The 21,862-nt window shown below is 43.8% G+C and overlaps 1 long non-coding RNA gene across 1 annotated transcript; it reads left to right on the top strand.

Moving 5' to 3' along the window:
* The first annotated feature begins 1,373 nt into the window (after window positions 1-1,373).
* On the top strand, window positions 1,374-21,185 carry LOC143443118 (uncharacterized). The gene is made up of 6 exons (XR_013111864.1): window positions 1,374-1,768; window positions 3,407-3,595; window positions 3,976-4,267; window positions 11,685-11,788; window positions 12,014-12,232; window positions 16,802-21,185. It is a non-coding gene; the product is annotated as an uncharacterized LOC143443118 (long non-coding RNA).
* The last annotated feature ends 677 nt before the right edge of the window (window positions 21,186-21,862 follow it).

Here is a 21,862-nt window from a genome sequence, read left to right as displayed (position 1 = left end):
AAAATCATGGACTTCCTCCTGTCATTGGGGGCCTGCCATGGAGAACTGTAGAGGGTGCCTTCAACTAATGAGCCACCACCTAATCTCCGGCCTGGAGGATCTTTCTGCGTTCCAGCCACAGAGGCTGCCAACAAGCAAGCTAGTCAAGCCAGCCAGGACCCAGCCAAGCGAGTCGCCACGACCAAGAGTTTCGTAGGGCACTGCCGGAGCTTCTCTCCCTCGTCCCCCTCAGCTGCTTGCGGTCCAGCCTGTAAGCCCCCAGTCTCAATTCCTGGCAGCGCCTGGTAGCCCAGGAGGCTAAGACCAGCCGATCACACACCTTCTTGCCCGGGGGTCCCCACCCAAGAGCTCTGCCCCAACGGGTCTCAGGCTGAGACCTCTACATGCTGGAGCAGAGAGCCCTGTGACTTCTCATAGCCCAGTGTCCACCTGGCACCACGTGGAGTCAACTCAGATTCCTGCGCTTCTGCCTCCCTGAGCTGTGGCAGACTCGAACCACAACTCAGCCCAACAGGACCCACGCCTACGCGCGAGCAACAGCCCCGCACACAATCTTCACTTTTTGAGATTTCACACAGAAAACTTATTGAAAAAAAAAAAAAAGTCAGAGTTTGAATACACTCTCCCACCAGCTTCCCATAGTTTTAACTGGAATAACTAGTCCCTAGAACCAGCTTGTTAACAGTATAGAAACTATGACTTTGTGTATCTCGGCACTGTGACAGAAGCCTGAAACTGTTTAAAGATCTGAAGGTTTACTTTTGTCTCACTCTTTCAGTTTTTTTTTTCCTTTATTTATCTTATGTATATAGGTGTTTTATCTGCACACCAGAAGAGGGTATCAGATCTCGTGGGACTAAAGTTATAGAAGTTGTTAGCTTGGCGCATGCCTTTAATCCTAGCACTTGGGAGGCAGAGACAGGCGGATTTCTGAGTTTGAGGCCAGCCTGGTCTACAGAGTGAGTTCCAGGACAGCCAGGACTACACAGAGAAACCCTGTCTCGGGAAAAAAAAAAAAAAAAAAAAAAGTTGTGAGCTGCCATGTGGATGCTGGGAATCAAACCCAGGTCCTCTGGGAGAGCAACCAGTGCTCTTAATCACTAAACCATGTCTCCAGCCTTCTTTCACAAGTTTCAGTTCAAGGTACACTGGTCCTTCACTTGGTGCCTGATGTAAGACATGGTGTCTGTCAGGGGTGTGTGGAAGAGCCAAGAGGCTGAGAAGAGATGCAGAGAGGGGTCTGGGAGGAGAAATAGCCTCCAAGGACATGTCTCAGGTGACCTACCTGCTACTTGCTCCAACTAGGCTTATCTTCTACAGGTGGTTTGTTTTTTTTTTTTTTTTTTTTTTTCTCATTAACTTATTCACTTTACATCCCGATCTCAGCCCCCATCCCACCTCTCCTCCTACTCTCTACCCCTACCCCATCCCTGTATCAAACTGCCCTTCCCAAAATAGTGACACCAGCTGGTGACCCCATCTTCAACACATGAACTTGAGGGAGAAATTTCATATCTGGCAAAACAACTACACTTTACTCACACTTTTAATGTACTTTTTCCTGTTCTAGGATCCAATCCAGAATTTCACATCAAGACTTCTGGCCCAGTGCCCTGGGTCTCCTTCCCATCCTTTGACCTTGGTACATTTGATCAGATCTTGAATAGTCTCCAATTTATAAAAGCTTAATTTTCAGTGTTTAAGAAGATATAAAAGCAGCAAACATACAGAAGACATTTTACTGGGAATTTTGAACTTGGAGCTGGTGGTAAGAATTCCTTCTGTGATGCTAGGCAGCAGCAAAACCTGCAGCTCCCAAGCTAGAATGTCAGAGAAATTGATTAGTCCAGAAAACAGGATGTCTCAGAACCAGTAAGGCAGGTCATGTAGCCCCGAATATGAGACCAAAGGCCAAAGGGACCAAAGAGAACAGCTAGTGCAAACTAAAGTTTGAGGATAAAGTGAGGATAAAGAACCTGGAGTCTGATGTCTAGGAGTAATGGCCCAGAAGGCTTGGCCCACTCCACCAAGGAAAGTCAGAGACCATGTACCCATTTCTAGAACTTTCCTCTTCTATGTGGGCCCTAGATGACTGGGTCATGCCTATCACATTGAGAGTCTGACCAGAGGGCTAACCTATGTACCAATGTTCTCTGGAAACATGACACCCTAAATGAGCCATCACTGTAAGAGGAGCTAAGGTAGGAGAAGTAAGGAAAGGAAGAGGAAAAGGAAGAGGAAGAACTAGAGAGAGCAGAGATGTAGGGGGATGAAGAGCCACGCAGGTATGAAGAACAGTTGCGGGTAACAACTTATATTTAGGTTAGGTAATTGGGAAACAACTCTAATTGTATAGGCATGTTGTTATTGAACATTACCAAACATATATAGCCTTTGATTAATCTTTAAGCATTAGAGTCTCATTTTCCTATCCGGCCCGTGTGGATGGCAAGATGGTCTGGACAATGCCCAGTCTTGTGGAAACAGCGTGGAAGATTGGCAGAGCCATCTCCCACGTTGGTATCTCATGGGTGGCAGTGCTGGTGTTTCTGGCTGGCCGTTTTTAGCTGTAGCATGCATGTGGCCTCTGGCTGCGGAACATGGCAGCTGAGCTAGGCATAGCCGCCGCAGCTTAGATAGTGGGCTTGACTAGCGGCCGTTTTAAATAATTACATCAACACATCACAGATGGCTTTAATTCAAATGTGACCTCCTTATAAGTTGAGTGTCATCTATTGTCACTTTGTAGAATGACTCTGAATTTAGTTGCTCTTATATTTTTCTCATCATTTGGCAAAGATACCGTTTAAGAGATCCTGTCTTCTCAGTGCATGTTATCAATATCTTCCTATTGGTGGCATTGACCTTGATAGAAGCATTAAACGGGTATATGCCAGACAATAAAGTTAGTTTTCTCTTTTGTGCTGATAGTATCTTGGGTAAGACATATTGTTTCTTTTATTAGCATATATTAATTGTGCAAATAGTATGTTTCATTGTGACAGGCTAATACATATGCAATGCTTTTGATAGTATGCAGACATGTTACTTTTCTTCAGTGTTGCAGCCCCTGATGTTAGCATGCATCACTGGCTCTTGCCTGCAAGTATTACTCCTGCTGTGCTTGTCTAAGGAAAAACACTGCTAATTCCTCATCCATTTTGCATCTATTAACTGGAATCTTCAGTGATAAATAGTTTTTCCTTACTCCCATTTATTCATTTAATTATATTGATGTCAGTACAGGTTTATGCACATTGATTTTATTCTGCATACTGTAATTATTTATTCTATTCCTCAAATTGTTCCAGGTTTGGCACTTGGAACTTAAGTTCATTAGTTCATGAGTCCTTTTGATATTTCTACTTCTTTTTTTTAAACACTTTTTTCTTTCCTGTACCTCTAGGTACAGGATGTTCTAGGTTCAGCAAGTCCCAGCCCTAGAATCAAGTGCTTCTCTAAGGTACTCCTGGTACCTTCTATCAAAGAATAGTACTGAGGAACCAAGACCCAGGCTCTAAGTGAAATAACGAGTTTCATCCTCAGAAACACAGACACTGGGACACTGCAAACAGCAAGGAGTAAGCTGAGCATGGTGAGCACATCTGTAAACCAACACTGGGGAGACTGAGGCACAAGGACTGAGAGACTGAGGATAGCCTGGGCTATATAGTAAATCTGAATACTGACCACTAAGGAGGGAAGGGAACAAAGGAAGTCTGGGCGAGAGGGGGCAGGGAGAAGGGAGGAAGCGAGGGAGATTGGAAGAGAGGGTGAAAGGGTAGATGGGAGAGAGACAGAGACCTACATCAATTAAACAATCTCCCCTCCCCCACAAGTCCATGGGGAACCAAATGTGAGGCCTGAGACAGAGTGGGCAGATCCCTAAATCCTCCCTTTCCTTCCCTGGACTCCAGTACCAGAAGTCAGGTTTATTCTTTCTGGCAGGAAATTAGAGTCTCTCTCTCTCTCCAGAATCTAAATTGTACAGAGAAAACACCTATATAAACAGGCACTTGGGAAAACACCCAAGCTCATCAATCTAAAAACACCCTCAAGAGCACCAGGACCGGCCCATCCACACCCAGCTTCCAATCAAAGCCACAGAGTCCACTAAGAACCAGGACAAACATTCAGAGCAGCAGAGCTCTAAGGCTTAGAGGAAAGCCTTCAGCAGTAAAGACTGGCACCAAAAGAAACAAACTGGAGAAGGAGAAGTTGTAGACAGAACAAAGATAATACAGACAGAGGAGGAAAAGTTTGAAAAGTAAGTTAATATCCTCCAGGAGGTAAGATTTTACACCAGAGGACTCAAACCCTGGGGGGGAGAGGGGGGAGAGAGCGAATGAGGAAAGGAAAGGGGGAGAAGGTGGGACTGGGCTGGGGTTGGTGGTTCAGTTGATAGATGCAGGTCTGAGAAGAGCCCAGCAACAGAAACTGAGTGTGGGTGCACACTGGCAATCTTGGCTCTCTGGGAAGTAAGGGAATAGAGTCAGAAGTACTCAGGTCATTCTTAGAAACACAGATTTGGAGGCCAGCCTGGGCTACATGAAACCCTATATCAGGAAGAAAATAGTCTTAGAGGGAAAAAAAGGTACCTTGAAATTTTGTTGTTGTTGTTTATTCTTTTTTTTTTTTTTTTTTTTTACTTTTTTTATTTTTTTATTTTTTCTTTTTTGATACCTTAACATTTTATTTGAGCTGGGCAGTGGTGGTACACTCCTTTAATCCCAGCACTTGGGAGGCAGAGGCAGGCAGATTTCTGTGTTCGAGGCCAGCCTGGTCTACAGAGAGAGTTCCAGGACAGCCAGGGCTACACAGAGAAACCCTGTCTCCAAAAAACAAACAAACAAAAAAATAATGCAGTATGGTGTGGTGGGAGGGGGTACCTGAGACATCCACCCCACCACCCCACCACCCCACCCCCCAGGTATCAGTCTAGTATAAAATGAAGTTTATTTGGGAGCCTGGGAAGGGGAGTTGAGAAGGGAGTAGAGGCAGAGAAAGAGAAGGGCAGAGAGAGGGAGAGACACAAAGAGACAGAGAGAGAGGAGGAAGGAGAAAGAAAAGAGGCTGGCCTAGGGAATAAAAGAAGAAGAGAGAGAGAGAAATAGAGAAAGAGAGAGAGAGAGAGAGAGAGAGAGAGAGAGAGAGAGAGAGAGAGAGTGGTCAGAGAGTATGAGAGAGGCAAAACAGCCCTTTTACAGCAAGCCAGGCTCTCTGTACCTGGCTGTTACTAGGTGAGGGGAGCCTAAAAGAAATGTTAAGATGCTAACAATCTCAGCGATAGGGAGGTGCTGGTAGGAGGATCAGGAGGCCAACCTTGGATACTGAGACCTGGCTCATGGAAGGCTATTATTTTAGAGCAAGCTTCTTGACAGACCAGACAAAAACAAACAAAGAAAACCAAAATGCCAATTCCCTTGCCAATTTTGAGGGCGTCCAAGGCAGGAAGACTGCCTCCAGTTCGAGGCCAGCCTGAGTTGCATAGCAGCCTGAGCTATATAACAAGATCCCATCTCAAGGAAAAGAAAGGAGGGAGAAATCCATAAACCTGGGTTATTAATTGAAACAGCCATTTATCAGACCCCCTGAGAAGTCTAGATTGGAGAGGTAATGGCCACACTTTCCAAACAGGCAAGTTTCCACTGGTGAGATACAAACCATTGCAAATTTTGAAATGATAATCTGCACGGTATTTCTGTTTAAATCTTTGTCTACAATACCAGTGTCCTTTGGTTAGATCACAGAGACTCTGGCCCTAGAGTTTAAACACAGGGCCTCAGGCATGCTAGGTAAGTCCTCCATCACTGAGGTGTATTCCCAGCTGTCCATTTACCACTCTAGTCTGGGCAAGCCTTGCACTTTCCACCTAGGCTTCTGGAGAAGGTGGGATTACAGGCCTACAACAGCAGACCTCATTCACTCATCCTGTGCCACCTTATTCTACAATGACAAAGAAAGTCGAGAACTATCTATAGCCTAAATTGTTTTTGTCCATGAGCCTGTGAGTTCTCAGTGTATCTGTGAGCCTGGGAACAGGGTGACTAGGACAGTCCATGGTGACAAGCCTCCAGAGCAACCTGAGTCTTTCCCCCCACCCCCCACTTACAAATCAGCTTCTCAGCTCTTAATGCTTTGAGGTAACAAATGCAGAGTACAGTAATTTTGGGATGAATGTGCCAATTACTGGAAGGAATGGTCATGCCTGCCGTGGGAAAGAGTGGGGATTTCCCTGGGAATTTGAACTTTGTATCTTTCCCCTGTCTTTATGAGCCTAGTGGTAACCATGGCAACTGGCCTAGCACTAGAGGATGTGTCATTTAGCCTGTAGGTGAGGTGGTGAAGCTTGAGATGGTCTGGCAGATACTCCGGCAGCTATCTTAGCTCCCACCCTCTTTGGCCCACTCACCAGAACTGCAGCTTCTGGCCTACAGGCATCCTGGCTCCAAAGATAACAGTAAAGTCTGGTGAAAATTCAGCTGTCGCGTAGGCAGTACTCAAGGTAACACCTTTCATAGGCCAAAAGTGTCAGCCAATCAGTGACAGCGCCTTGCTATTCGAAGCAGCTACAAGCATGAAAGCCCTGAAGGCTTCCGAAGAAGGTCAGTGAGGCAGGAACCAAGGGAGAACTGCTAACAGCCCTAAGCCCAGAGCCTCTAAAGCCATAAGCCAACAAGTTAAACCTGATCAGCAGGGAGGTCAGATGCCTGCATAATTATGCCTCAGTGTTCAAAGAGCTGGTCACCTTTGAGCCTAACTTACCCCGTCCCAAACAAGGCAAACCTAACACAAGGCAAACATAAAAGCCAACGTTCTCATTTCTTTCCTCTCTCTCTCTCTCTCTCTCTCTCTCTCGTGTGTGTGTGTGTGTGTGTGTGTGTGTGTGTGTGTGTGTGTGTGTGTGTTAGGGTCTCACTATGTAACCCTGGAACTCACTATGTAGATCAGGCTGTCCTTGAACTCAGAGATCTGCCTGCCTTTTCCTCCCAAGAGTTGAGATTAAAGGCGTGTGTTACCATGCCCAGCTTTTTTATATATATATATATTTGAGACAGGGTCTCCTGTCCGCCCAGGCAGGGCTTTGCTCTGTAGGTGAGAATAGCCTTAACTTCTGATCCTACTGCCTGTATCCTCAGTGCTGGGATTACAGATGGGCATCAACTCTCCTGGTTCATGCTATGCTAGGAATTAAAACCAGGACTTTGTATGTGCTGGTTCCATAGAGCCAAGCACTCTATGAGCCAAACCATAGCTCTAGCCCCTATGTCTAATTTTCTTTCTTAGCTACAGCTATTAGAAACACAAGCAGTCCCAGTTCCCATCAGCCTCCACAGGAAATCACTATGAGCATAAGGGGTATTCTCCATACCAGCAGAGGACTGTGGGACCATGAAAGGTAGCCTGGTTCCCAGTTGAGCTAAGGCTAGAAGCCCTGAAAGGACAGTAGGAGCTTTGCCTGCTCCCAGGCACCAGGCTCCTGTCACTAGCTGCAGCCTTCCCCCCAACCCCCCACCCCCCATAGATTTGTGGCCATCAAAACAGATCTCCATGCTAATGACGCACATAGAAGCCTGGAGGGCTTAGCCAATAAGCTTTCCTTCCCAGACATTCCTCCCTGCAAAAGGTATTTAATCTCAGGCTGACCCTGAGAAGGGGAGTATGGTTTTACTCATCTACCTTCCACCATGATGTCATAACACCATGGACTGTCTCTTTTCATCCGGATCTGCCCATGGGGAGCCATGGAGAAGGCCTTTGCCTATAGAACTGCCATCTAGTCTACCATAGAAGGCCTCTCTGCACTCCCAGCCACGATTGCCACGAAGCTCAAGCCAAGCCTGCAACCTGCAGTCAACCCAAAGACTCTTCCCCCCCCGCTTCACACACAGACACCCTGCCCCAGGCTAAATCCAGCCCGAGGGCCCAGATTCCGTTCTCATCTCTTCTGCAACTTCCAGCAGCGCCTGGGTGTCCAAGAGCCTGGGAACCCCACGACCTGCCTCTTCACAGGCCCAGGGACTCCCAGCCAGCTCCAGCTGTCCCATGCCTCAGACTGTACTTTCTCACCCCGGAGCGGTTTCCAGCGGCAGCTGCCCTAAGACCCAACGCCCGCCCAGCGATGGCGTGGGATAAGGGTTAAGAGCAGTCAACTCCCTGCTTCCCACCTCCCCAGGCAGCTAAGCACTGTACGGAGTGGAAGCAGAACCCTATCCTACAGAGGCTAGCTGTCACACTACCCCCTAGTCTCTTTCACCCCTGCTCTCCCCTTCCTCTCCCTGCCTTATCCCTCACAGACTCCCCTTTCTATGCTATCCTTGGGTCTGCATTTTTGTTTTCATGATTGCCAGGGCTAGGTAACCCTCTGCCATGTCCCCAGTCCTCCTTTACTTTTTTGACATCATTTTCCTTCTCTTAGCTATTAGTAAGTCCTAAGAATATGTCTGCTATTCGGTTGGCCTTTCTTGAAAAGCAAACCCTTTCTCCAATTCTGCTGAATAAATGTGGTTTTCCCTATAGCCCCCTTTGACCAACAGTGCATTGAAACAAGGTCTCTGTGTAGCCCAGGATCTTAGTCAGGGCTCTTTGAAGTCACGGAACTTATGGAATGTCCCTAAATATTAAGGGAAATTATAGAAATGACTTACAGTCTGCAGTCTGATTAACCCAACAATGGCAGCTGTGAATGGGAAGTCCAAGAATCTGTAAATTTCTCAGTCCCACAAGGCTGGGTGGTTCAGCTGCTCTTCTGTATAAGCTGGAATCCCGAAGAAGTAGGTTCCAACAGATGTGCTGGCAGGTAAGTGCAAGCAGGCAAAGAAGAGTGAGCCTTCGGGGCTGGAGAGATAGCTCAGGGGTTAAGAGCACTGACTATTCTTCTAGAGGTCCTGAGTTCAATTCCTGGTGTAATGGGATCAGATACCCTCTTCCAGCGTGTCTGAAGACACATGTGTCTTCACACATAAAAAAATAAATGTCTTTTAAAAAAGTGAGCCTTCCTTCTTCCATCATCCTTCTGTAGACCTTAAGCAGAAGGTGTGGACCAAATTAAAGGTGTGGACCACAACACTAGGACCTTAGGTTGGCCAGATTAAAGGTGTGGACCACCACACTAGGACCTGAGGTGGACCAAATTAAAGGTGTGGACCACCACACTAGGACATTAGGTGTTCTTTACCTGGAACTAGCTTTGTTCTAGGCTGGTCTTGAACTCAAAGGTCTGCTTACCTCTGTTTCCTGGGATTAAAAATGTATACCACCTTTCCTGGGCCTAAGCTTTTCATGGCCACTATGCCTCAAGATCTGGATCAAAAGCTTATGTCATCCCATGTCACGATCTGGATCAAAAGCCTGTGTCTTCCAGCCTCTAGATCTGGATCACAGGTGAGCCCTGGTAGTTCATTCCAGATGTAGTCAAGTTGGCAACTGGGAATGGCCATGACACCCACACACCTCAGCCCCCTGAGAGCTGATATGGCAGGCATGAGGTCTAGGCCGGCTATAGCTACACAGTGAGACCATGTCTTTCATAAAAAGACACCCCCCAAAAATAAACCAAAACAAAACCACATAATGCTCGATGGTGGTGATGTTGGCAGCAGGCAGGCAGACCTCTGAGCTCAGGGCCAACCTGGTTTACAGAGCGAGCTCCAGGTCCGCCAGCCTACACAGAGAAACCCTGTGGAAACAACAACAACAAATAAACTAACAAAGGCCTATTATAAAACCATAGTAAAATTTTTGGTGTTGAGAATTAAACTCAGGGCTCCTGTATCCCAGGCACACACTCTACTACAGAGTACTAGCTAATATGCTCATAACATATACACATGCTCACCCCCGTCTCTGGTCATGCAATGTCCTCTGCTTAAGACTGCCAGCAAGAAGATTATAACCAGATGCACACCCTCAACCCTGCAGCTCCTGGACCAGGAGCCAAAATTAATTCATCCCCACCACCTCTTCTCCCGGACAGACAAGAAAGCCAGTAATGCTCTTGGGAACAGACTTCAACCTAAAGCAGGGGAAAACGTTACTTCCTTTGCTTGTCTTCCCTACGCATCACACAGGACACAAGGTGAATATTACTGCCGCAGAAAAACATCAGCCAGCTCCTCAGGATCTTGCTCGGTTTCTTCCTACAGGGCTCTCATACACTCCTGCTTTCTCGGGACAACACTGTCTGCCAGAGGCTGGAGAGATGGCTCAGTGGTTCAGAGCACCAGGAGGACCATGGTTCCATCACCTACACATACATGTAGGCAAAACACGCATACATGTAAAGCAGTAAATAAATACATAAATAAATAAATAATTGTCAACCAAAAGAGAAAATGTCCAGAGATATTACACTTAGTTTGGAACACATTGCAATGTCTATGACAATGCCTGTTACAATAAACTGTAGGCATATTCAAAGTGATTGAGGCAGAGACAGCTTTTTTTTTTTTTTTTTTTTTCTTAATTCTAATAGTTTTACATTTATTTTGGTTTCTCTTTGCTTGTTTTTGAGACAGGTTTTCACTAAGTAGCCCTGGATGGCCTGGAACTCACTATGTAAACCAGACTGGCCTCAAACTCACAGAGATCCACTCGCCTCTGCCTAGTGCTGGGATTAAAGTCAGGGCCGCCACATCCAGCTTAAGTTTGTTTGTTTGTTTGTTTGTTTGTTTGTTTAACATGTACCTGCGTTGAGATCAGAGGATAACTTGGAAGTAAATTTTCTCCTTCGACCTGGTGAGTCCTAAGGATCAAACTCAGATAGTTAGAGTTGGGACCCACTGCCTTTATTCAGTGTGTCTCTTCTCACCCACCAAGGGAAAGGTTTTAAAGGTATACTGGGTAGGAAAATCAAGCATGGCAGCACATATCTATTGAACCAACTTTTAGGAGGCAGAGGCAAGAAGACCACCACAAATTTGAGGCCATCCTGGTACTGCTTAGGAATTATAGACCAGAAAGGGCTACATATCAAGATGCTGTTAAAAAAAATTTTTTTTTAAAGGAGCTGATGATATAACTTTTTTTTTTTTTGGTTTTTTCAACTGATGATATAACTTAATCAATAAAATGACTGCCTGACATGCACAAAACCCTGAGTTTGATCTCCAATACCACATACACCAGGCATGGTGGTGCATACCTGTAACACTAGCATTCGGAGGTAAAAGAAGGAGGGTCAGAACTTTAAGGCCAGCCTCAGCTACGTGGCAAGTTTGAAGCTAGAGTGGGCTGTATGACATACAACATCAAACAAATAAATAAAGGCTGGTGATGTAGCTCAGTTGGTTCAGCCTTGGGTATAATCCCCAGCACCATACAAAAACCAGATGTCTGCTCATGAGAGGTAGAAGTAGGAGGATCAGAAATTCAGCCCTTCCCCACTTGGGCTCTCCTGTCTCAGAAATAAATAAAATGTAAGTAAAATAAATCATAAATATTCAAGTGTTATTTTTTTAAATGCCTGTTGTAATCCTCATTTGGGGGTTCATTTTATTTGTTTTAATATTTATTTTGTTTATTTTTAATTCTATGTTTATGAGTGTTTTGCCTGCATACATGTATGTTTGTCATGTGCATTCCACAGAGGTCAGGAGAGTGCTGGGTCCCCTAGACCTGGAGTCATAGTCTATTGCAAGCATCATCTGAATGAGAGCCACCCCCTTAATTTTGTTTTTAAACAGAATCCATTAACAGTATCCCACATTCATCTGGAATTCACTATATATTCCAAGCTGACTTCAAGCTTAAGATCCTTCCCTTCAGCTCCTGAGTACTGGGATTACAGGTGTGTGCTACAAAAACCCATCTGCACAATGATTCTTAGGAGTGGTAGTAGTCCCAGGTTGAACAAGCAGCTGCTGGACAGATGTCCTTGTAGAGGTGCAGTCTGTGTAAGGTTGGGGTGGCCTTTGGGATGCTGGCATCAAAGTTACCACCAGAAATCTTTTAAAGATACTTTCCTTCATAATCTGACTCTGTTTACCCCCTTCCTCACCACTTCTGGTTCCAGGTTCTTGACCTCTCCATCTTCAAACAGACCTCCTGAATCCACCTCTGCATTTCCTCAGAGGGTCATCCCTAGATCTACTTTAAAGACCATGAACTGAACCATTCTTGTTTGGAAGAAAATGAAGCTTATTTGAATGAGAACAGGAGCCATTTATTGCACACAGCGCCTGCCAAACACAAGAGTGGGCTGTCACCACTTGCTTTTGGCAGAGGCTGAAAGGTGAGCAGAAAGTTATCTTCTGCAAGCGTGAAAAGTCATTAGTGTAGTCAGATTCAGAGAACAGGAGGCACATGAGGAAACTGGAGTTTGGGGGTGACATCTTACATGGTTGGCATAGAGAGTGTCTTAGGGTTTTATTGCCATGAAGAGACCATGGCCATGGCTACTCTCATAAAGAACAACATTGAACTGGGGTTCACAGTTCAGGGGTTCAGTCCATTATTGTCATGGTGGGAAACATGGCGACATGCAGGTGGTCGTGGTGCTAGAGAAGGAGCTGTAAATTCTACATCTTAATCTGCAGGCAACAGAAGACTGACTGTGTGCCACACTGGATGTAGTTTGAGCATATCTTGATCTGAAGGAAGACCTTAAAGCCAGCCTCCATAGTGACACACTTTCTCCAACAAGGCCACACCTTCTAATAGTGCCACTCCCTATGTTCAAGCTTTCAAACACGTACAGTCTGTGGGAGCCATTCCTTTCAAACCACCACAGAGAGGTTATTTAGTTTGGTCTTGTCTTGAATTTGAATATAGAGAGAGGAAGACTAGAGGTTACTGGCAGAAATCCTGAGCCACAATGCTACAGAGGTGGTTCAGCATTTTATCATTGTGTTTGCTTTGGCCAATGCATATTCAATGTTTACTCTTTATTGGTCACGAATGTGAGTTCTTTCACTTTGCTTGTGTAGTTAGTCCCACTGAGTGATTCCTTACTGTAGGCTATTTCCTATCTCTTTTAATGATTTTTCTACTTCTCCATGTCCAGCCTTACCTTCTTCTCTTTAGACCTTCTATACCTGGCCTCATCTTTATTAGATTTTTTTTTTTCTTCAATGTGCAAATAGGATGTCACCTTTCTCATAAATCTTAATTCATCCATACATGCTTTTAGTTGTAGATGTACCAGAAATCTAATTACTTTCTTCTTTCTCCTTTGGGGTAGTCAGTATTTTTAAATTGATACATATCTTTTTCTTTGTGTCTGGCACCATCTCATGGGCTGAGGTCCTACACTAAATATCTGAAAAGCAAGCAAATGGAGTACTGGCATTTGTCTATGTTTTCTGTTTGTAGACACAATGTGAGCAGCCGTCTCATGTCTGCCTGCCACCATGCCTTCTTGTTGTGGTAGACTGACTGTGTTCTGTCTTAATGTCTGAGTCGCAATAAGCCCTGTCTCCCTAGAGTTGCTTTTGGTCAGATAGCAGATCACAGCAAGGAGAAAAGCAAGTGTTACCCCATCCTCAAATGGATTTCAGCTTTACCAGTAGATTTAACTATACAGTGTTTTAATATTTAGTCATCTGGAACTAAAAACAAGCCCACTTAGTACAACTTAAATATACATAACCATTAAATAATACATCCATTTCCCATCTCTAAAATTTGTCATTTGAGGGGACATAGAGATGACTCAGCAGATAAAGGTGCTTGCCACCAAGCAATTCTGACTAGAAGAGTTCAGTCTCCAGACCCCACGCTGTGAAAGGAGAGAAGCAAATTCTGCATGCTGGTCCTCTGACCCACTCACATTCCCTCAGCACACAAAATAAATAAAACGTAATTGAAAAACCTGTCATTTTGAGAACGTCTTATAAATCAAAGAATTCAGTGTGTATCTTTTTCAAATTGGCTTTCACTCTACACAATGTCTTGAAAGTCCTCCAAGTCATTCCGTGTATCCATAATTCTTCCGGGGCTGGCGAAACAGCTCCGCAGACTCAATGTGCTTGCTGAGCAAGCCTGGTGACTTGAGTTTGTCCTGCAAGTTACATAAAGGTGGATGGAAGGAAACCACCACACATCGGTGTCTTCCACGTGCATTGTGGCATATGTGTGCATACATATGTATACACTACTACACAGTGTTATAACCATATATGCTAATCACAGTAAGTAGTAATAATTGTCCCCTCCAGGAGAGGTGACTCATGTTCAAAACTGAGTCAGGAAGAGAGATGTGAGTTTGAGGCTAGCCAAGGCTAAACAGTCAGTTCATGACCAGCCTTAGCCTTGGGGGTGGGGTGAGGGCAATTCCGTTTAATACTGAGCATTCCTCGGATTTCCATGTCACCTATTACGTTCATTTTTGGTGGTTTCCTGATTACAGCTATCTCAAATAAAAGCATTACAAACATTTCTATGTAGCTAATATGTGAATAAAAATGTCCTCTCTCCCATTTTTTTTTTTTAAGACAGAGTCTTATGCTGCTCATTCTAGTTTTAAATTCTCTATGGAGTCAGGGATGACTTGAACTAATCCTCCTGCCTCTACTTCTAAGTGCTTGGATTGTTTTGTTTGTTTAATGTTTTTGTTTGTTTTGTTTTAAGTTGCTTTGTATTTCAAGACAGGGTTTCTCTGTGTAACTCTGGTTGTCCTGGAGCTCCCTTTGTAGACCAGGCTGGCCTTCAACTCAGGGGTCTGCCTGCCTCTGCCTCCCAAGTGCCAGGATTAAAGGCATACACTACCACAACTGGCTAGATAATTAGATTTAAAACAAACAAACAAACAAAAGAAAAAAGAAACTGTCAAACTTGTAATGTCAACTATCATACCTGAAATCCCAAGCACTCAAGAATCTGAAGCAGGAGAATTGATATGAATTCAAAGCCAGCTTATATAGTAAGCTCCAGGTCAGCTTAGACCTCAAGGAGATACTTAGTCTCAAACATGAGATAAAATAAAATCCACTATGCTCAGTGTAAATATGATTTCTTAGGGCTCAAAGACTTCAGTAACATAGCAAGATCTGCTCCCATATCCCCCTTCCCCCAAAGTGACATGGGGTACAAATAATTTACTTTGAATTAATCCCTACATGTATCCATATTGGTATATGGGTACTTACTAGCATCCCCTTCTATGATTTGCCATAGTGTGTTTATCTTTTGCTGTCTCAGAGAAAAATGGTTGGATGATTTCCATAAACAGTGCTTTACTAGTCCATGCTGCTCATTTCACTTAATGAAATGCCATTTTGTGCACACCATTCTTCTCAAGGCATCCCCTGACCTGCTATTGTCAACCTGAATCATTCCTTTTCATTTTTCCATTACTTGATCACTCAGGAACTTTTGACTCGGGGACAGGTTTCCAGGGGAACATTTTTACCTCTTGGACTTCTATTACAACCCACACTTCTGTTTTCCTCCCCTCTGGTCACTCTTTTGGACTCCTCTCCTGCACTTCTTTATCCAGCCTTTCAATACTGTCACATTCCCGTCTCAACAGCTGGCCTGCTCCATTCACTTTATTTATTTTAGGTTCCTATGACAATATCCCACACTGTATCCCAGGCTGGCCTTGAACTTGCTACAGAGCTAATGACGGACTTTAACTCCTAATCTTTCTGGTTTTGCATTCAAGTGCTGGGCTTGGATTACAGGTATGCCTAGCTTTCTACGCTTTTTTACATTTGCCCAGCTTCAAGATGTCAAATGTATCCCTACACACAAGATTCATCTTCAGCTTTCCACATCTTTATCTCTAACTCTAATCTCAATGCCTCCCCTCCAATGCCACACATTGTGACATCTCAAAACTTAGTATTATCAAGTATTATCAAATATGTGCTGCTGATGAGCCTTGCAAAACTAGGCTGCCTTCTGTGTTCTGTTCTTTGGCCTACAACCTCATAAAGTCACTGTTCATGCTAGAATGTGGGACTCTACCTCATAATGCTTTCTTGAATGTCCATCTTGTAAGTCTTGCTTGGTTTTATTTAGTTATTTACTTCTTTATGAGATGGGGGTGGTCTTATGTAGCTCAAGCTGACCTGAGAGTGGCTATGTGGCAGACAATAATGCCCTCAGACTTCTGATCCTCCTGCCTCCATCTCTTGAGTGTTGGAGTTATAGGTTTATGCCATCATGCTTGGTTGATATGGTACTAGAATCCAACCCAGATTTTCATGTGGGCTAAGTAAACACTCTACAAACTAAGCTACATTACCAGCCCTTAAATCTCAACTTCTATCTTTTTCAATTTTTTAGTATTGTATGTGTGTGTAGTGTGTTTATGTGAATGCATGTTCTACTGGACAACTTTATGATGTCAGTTCTCTCCTTCCATCTTTATGTGGGATCTGGGAATTGAACTCAGGCCACTAGGATTGTGAAGCAAATCCTTGACTAACTGCTGAGCCAACTCACCTACCCGAAATCCTGCTTTCTAAATAAATCTGTAATCTGTCTACTTACCATTTCCACTGACACCACTTTACTTTAGGATCTTACAATTTGACTGTCATACATGGTGACACAAGCCCTTAATCCCAGTACACAGGAGGCAGAAGCACATGGAGCTCACTGAGTTAGAGGTCAGCCAAAGCTATATAGCAAGACCTTGACTCAAAAAACCCCAACCAAACAAAGAAACAAACATAACAAAAAACCAGAAGTCAATGCCATATCTGGTATGGCCATGTAAGGGACAGTATGACATGGTTTCCTGCCCCTGGAACAGTGCCAGCAATGGTGTGGGCCTCCGCAAGTGTTTATGGTTGGTATGGGAGTAAAGATTGTTTGTATAATAGTGTATATATTTTCATGTCCCTCCTTCCAGGAATGCCCTCTCTGCCAAGATCAATGACTCCATGTTAATCAGAGACAGCACGAGTCTGGGAGGTGAGAGCCTGTCTACATCTCAGCAAAACGGTAAACACTGAGACCTCCAGGACAGCCCTTGGGGCTGTAGGAAAGAACACTGAAAACATGAGTTCAAAAATACATAATTTCTCAACTATGCAAAATAGAAGGATGCAATATGAACTGTATAAGGATCTTTACAGATCTAAAAGAACAGAGGCAGCTACACTATGAGCCAGCTTGTCAGAAAGATACAAAGGCACACAGATACAAAGGCAGGCAGATTCCTGAGTTCAAGATCAGCTTAGAGCAGAGCGAATTTAGGCCCAGATGTGGTAGAAGCTGTGATCTCAGATCCAACCCAGCTAGCTTATTGTCTGTGCTTACAAAGGTAGGCAGATCTCTGAATTCATTTGCAATGTTAAGAAAAATATGCTTACTGTCTTTTCCTAGAAGTCAAGGGATAAGGGCAAAAAATTCTGATTGGTAGGATAATCAATCCAAAGGGAAACTGGGGTGGACAACTGAATTGATATGTAAATAAAAGACTGGATTTTGGTCTGAGAGAGCTGAGCTTCTGGATGAGCTGTGAATCTTCAGAAAGCAGTCTCAAGCAGAACACAGGTTGTCAGCTTGTACCCTCAATTTGACTTCAAGTTATTCTTGCCAGTCCCAAACACCCCTTCCTCAGAGCCCCTCTCAAAGCCAAGGCTGGTCCTTGGCAAGCATCAGTACTCACTTCTGATTCCTGAGTATAGAAAAGCTATGACCGGCTGCCTCAGACGCCTCTCACCACATTTCCCCAGCATGGGAGATTGTACCTGCGGACCAAGAGCCAAAAGAAAGCTTCCTTCTTCCAATTGCTTTTGTCCAATATTTTGTAAAAAAGCATTAAGAAAAGTAGCTGTTAACACAGAGAATTTGTGCTCCATGTTATGCTGAGAACACCATGCTCTCACAGATGACTTACACCTGTTTATTGTCCTATTACCAGCCTTTAGTTCAAAGTGTAGTTGGCTAACAATATATATCTGTGAAATAAATGAATAATTGAAATGGATCACTGTATATTTCTATAGTATTTCAAAACTCTGGTGACTTTTTACCATGTTTTTTGTTTTAGTTTTCGTTTTGGTTTTGGGTTTTGAGACTGGGTTTCTCTGTATAGCCCTGGTTGTCCTAGAATTCATTCTGTAGACCACAGACTTCAAACTCATACAGATATACCTGCCTCTGCCTCCTGAGTGCTAAGATTAAAGGTGTGTACCACCACCACCACCACCACCTGGCTTTTTGATTACCCTTTTATATGACAATGGTTTCATAATATCATTTTTCTTGGAAATACTTAAGATAATTCAGTCCCTGATCTTAATATTTTTGGTGGGTTTTCTCTTACTGCTAGCTTTTCAAATGTTTTGACACTTCAATTTCTTTTAGTAACATCAAATACACTTTTAGCATAGTTGTCAAAACTGGAACCCCACCCCACCCCACATCAAGTTTCCTTCATATATAAGGTAAGCATTTCAGTGCTTAGCCTTTGAAACATGAGTGAAACAAGAAAAAGTTACATTGAGAAAAGAAGCCCTACACACAGGCTAGAGTTAGGAGTATATACCACCTTGTCAGAAAGCCTGAGTTCCAATCTAAGCACCCACACTGGACTGCTCACAAATGCCTGTAACTCCAGCTCTATATGATTTGATGCCTGTGGGCCACTGAGAGTCCTGTATATACAAATGTACACACACACACACATACACAGAAACAATATTTAAAAAAAAAAACCCAACCAGGCATAGTGGTACACACCTTTAATCCCAGCACTCAGGAGACAAGTGGAGCTCTGTGAGCTTGAGGTCAGCCTGGTCTACACTGAGAGTTCCAAGACAGCCAGGGCTTCAAGAGAACCTGTCTCAAAATGATGATGATGATGGTGATGGTAGTGGTGGTGGTGGTGATGATAATGATGACAATGATAAAGCCTCTAGGAAATGTGTATGTTTCAAAATAAATCTCTTGGGTAGTCAGTAACAAAGTTTAAATACTAAGTTCTGTTTTGTTTTGTATTTGTGATGCTGGAGTGAGCAAACCCAAGGTGCTGTGTATGCTAAACCAGCACCATTCTCGTAATGTTCATTAGTGAGCTGCTGCGGTATAGTTTCTGGAAGCCATTCCTATGCTGGGATAAATTATAATGTCATAAGGAAGCATAAACGTAAACTATACAAATACACTCTATTACATCGCAAATAAATGTACCCTAAATTCCACTTATGTACAGCTAAATCCCCAAATGTGTAAGTCCTTTGTAGTGCTGTCCATCATGAGGGCACGGCTCAGTAGAATCCTGTTGCAGAGTCTTTGCAGCGGGTGGGGAGGTGTTCTACGCGTATAGCTTCTTAAGTCACTTGGTAAATGGGCCCAGCTGTCCTTCCTTCATAGTAAAAGCCTGAAGCTATCAGTAATGATGGCACATGTCTGTAACCCCAGCACTTGGGGGGCTGAGGCAGGATGGATGGTCACAATTTGGGGGTAGCTTGAGCTATACAATGGGATTCGGTTTCAAGAAACAAAATAAACAAAGACTTTAAAAATCCTTATATAAAGAAGGAAGAGAAAGAGGAGGGGGAGGGAGAGAGGGAAGAGGAAAAGGAGAAGAAAAAGAAGAGGAGAAAGAGGAAGCAGCAGCAGCAATGGCAGTGCACTGGTGATGCACAGCTTTAATCCCAGTGCTCAGAAAGCAGAGGCAGGCAGATCTCTGAGCCAGCCTGGTCTATAAGTGAGATCCAGGACTTCCAGGGTTATAGTTACAAAGAGAAAATCTGTCTCAAAAAATCAAATCAAAGCAAACAAACCCCACCACCACCACCACATTACCTAAGTTGTTACAAATAACTGGACAGCATCTTTTCTATAGCTACAGAGTAACATATTCTGTGTACTGAATTTCCCCCCTCTCCATTCCTCAATTAGCTGGCGGGCAGTTCAGTAGTTTGCAGCTCTCGGCTGTCCTGGATAGGGCTGCATTGAACACTGGAATGTAGATGCCTCAAGAGAGTGATTTCATACATATCCAGTAGTGGGGCTGTTGGATTAGGTAGTCATTCTATTTTAAATTTTTTGAAGAACTCCCATGTTGTTTTCCAGATAGCTATACTGATTTAATTTACATTCCCACCAATGGTGAGCTTACATATCCATAGCCTCACCAGAATTTAGTGGCTTCTGGTTTGGTTTGTTTTGGTTTTTGTTTTTGTTGTTGTTTTGTTTTGTTTTTGTTATACTAGCCATCTTGCTGGGGCTGTGGGGAGACAACGGACTATTTTGAGTGCTGATTTGACTCTTCTATTTATATAAGTAGCTCAACCTACCTCACTGTTGGTGCTCCAATGCCACTGCTTGGCCCCTACATCCTGGCATCTAGTCGTTCCCGCTGTATTTGGTTTTTCTAATTAAATTGTGTGACCACCGTTCCCGAACTAAGGTCTGGCCTGCATGAAGATTACAGAGCTCGTCAGAGATGTTGGGGCTCCTCCCACACAAATATAATTTTCAAAGAATTTTGTTTCTGAAGTATGTGTTATGAGGAAACCTAGGCTGAGACTACAAAGATTTGCACCAAGATATCATAAGCAAAGACATATGTTCACTCTCCTCCACAGAGAGGGCCAAAACGCTGAGAAAAAACATTGGCCCTCAACTGCTAAGGACCAGAGTTTGTAGAAGGTTGAATGAAGCTAGTAGCTGCTTCCTAGAAGTCATCTGCAGTACTAGTTGCTGGGCTGGTTCCAAGAAGCTGCCTTCAGGGTGATAGGATTTCCCTCCTTTGTCTCTTATCTGGCTCAGCAGACAGATGTCTCAGGGTGAACTCAGTACTTTTCCATTCTGCTAAGACTCAAAGAAAGGCAGCAGGCTGGGGGTGGGGGAGCATTTTGGAACTTATATCTGTATTAGGTTTGGTCTTTTCAGTACGTCTTCAGGCCTCTCCCAGTAAAAAGGAATGTTACTGGAGTTAATGTTAGACTAGCTAGGCTTGGCCACTGTGCTGGCTACTTTTATGTCAACCTGACACAAGCTAGACTCATTTGGGAAGAGGGAACTACCAAATTATCCTGTAATGCACTTTCCTAATAAATGACTGATGTGAGAAGCTCCAGCCCATGCTGGTTGGTGCCACCCCCTAGGCAGGTTGTCCCTGAGTGTATAAGAAAGCAGAGTAAGCATCCCTGGGGAACAGGCCTATAAACTGATTTCCTCACGGCTTCTGTTTCAGTTCCTGGCTTGAGTATTTGCCTTAAATTTCCTGGATGATAAAATTACAAGATGTGAGACGAAATAAAGCCTTTCCTCCACAAGTTGGTTTTGGCCGTGCTGTTTTGTTTTGGTTTATGTTTGTTTGCTTTTGAGACAGTGTCTCATTATGTAGCTTTGGCTATACTAGAACTATTATGTAGACCCGGAATGTCTGACCTTATGCTCCCAGAGATCCCAGAGATCAGCTACCCAGGTGTCCCAGGTGCCAGGATTAAAGGTGTGCACCATCAGACATGGCTTTGCTTATGCTGTTCTATTACAACAACAGAAAGTCTAAGACAGCTCTTCATCCTGAATAGGCCAATTAAATGGATAAAAAAAATAGTAAAAAGCAGAGAAAGGAGATCTATTCAGTGTGAACACACTGTGAAAAGCAAAGAGGTTCTCTCTCTCTCACACACACAAACACAGGACACAAGCAAGCATACACAAACACTCTAAATCCATCTTTGGGTTCCTGACATGAGATTTAGGTTTATTTTGTTTTATTTTAATTAATAATTTTGGAGACAAGGTCTCATGTAGCCTAGGCTGGCCTCAAATGGATAGGTAGCCATAAATGAACTTCAACTTCTGATTCTCCACCTTCCCAGTGTTGGTATTAGAAGCACGCACCATCACACCCATTTATGCAGTGCTAAGAATGGAACCCAGTGATTAGTACTTGCAAGGCAAATGCTCTACCCACTGAGTTACACACACTTAGTCCAATCATGAC

Source organism: Arvicanthis niloticus, chromosome 7, assembly GCF_011762505.2.
Source record: "Arvicanthis niloticus isolate mArvNil1 chromosome 7, mArvNil1.pat.X, whole genome shotgun sequence".
In the NCBI taxonomy this organism is placed as follows: Eukaryota; Metazoa; Chordata; class Mammalia; order Rodentia; family Muridae; genus Arvicanthis; species Arvicanthis niloticus.
This window is presented reverse-complemented; position numbering and strand designations above follow the sequence as displayed.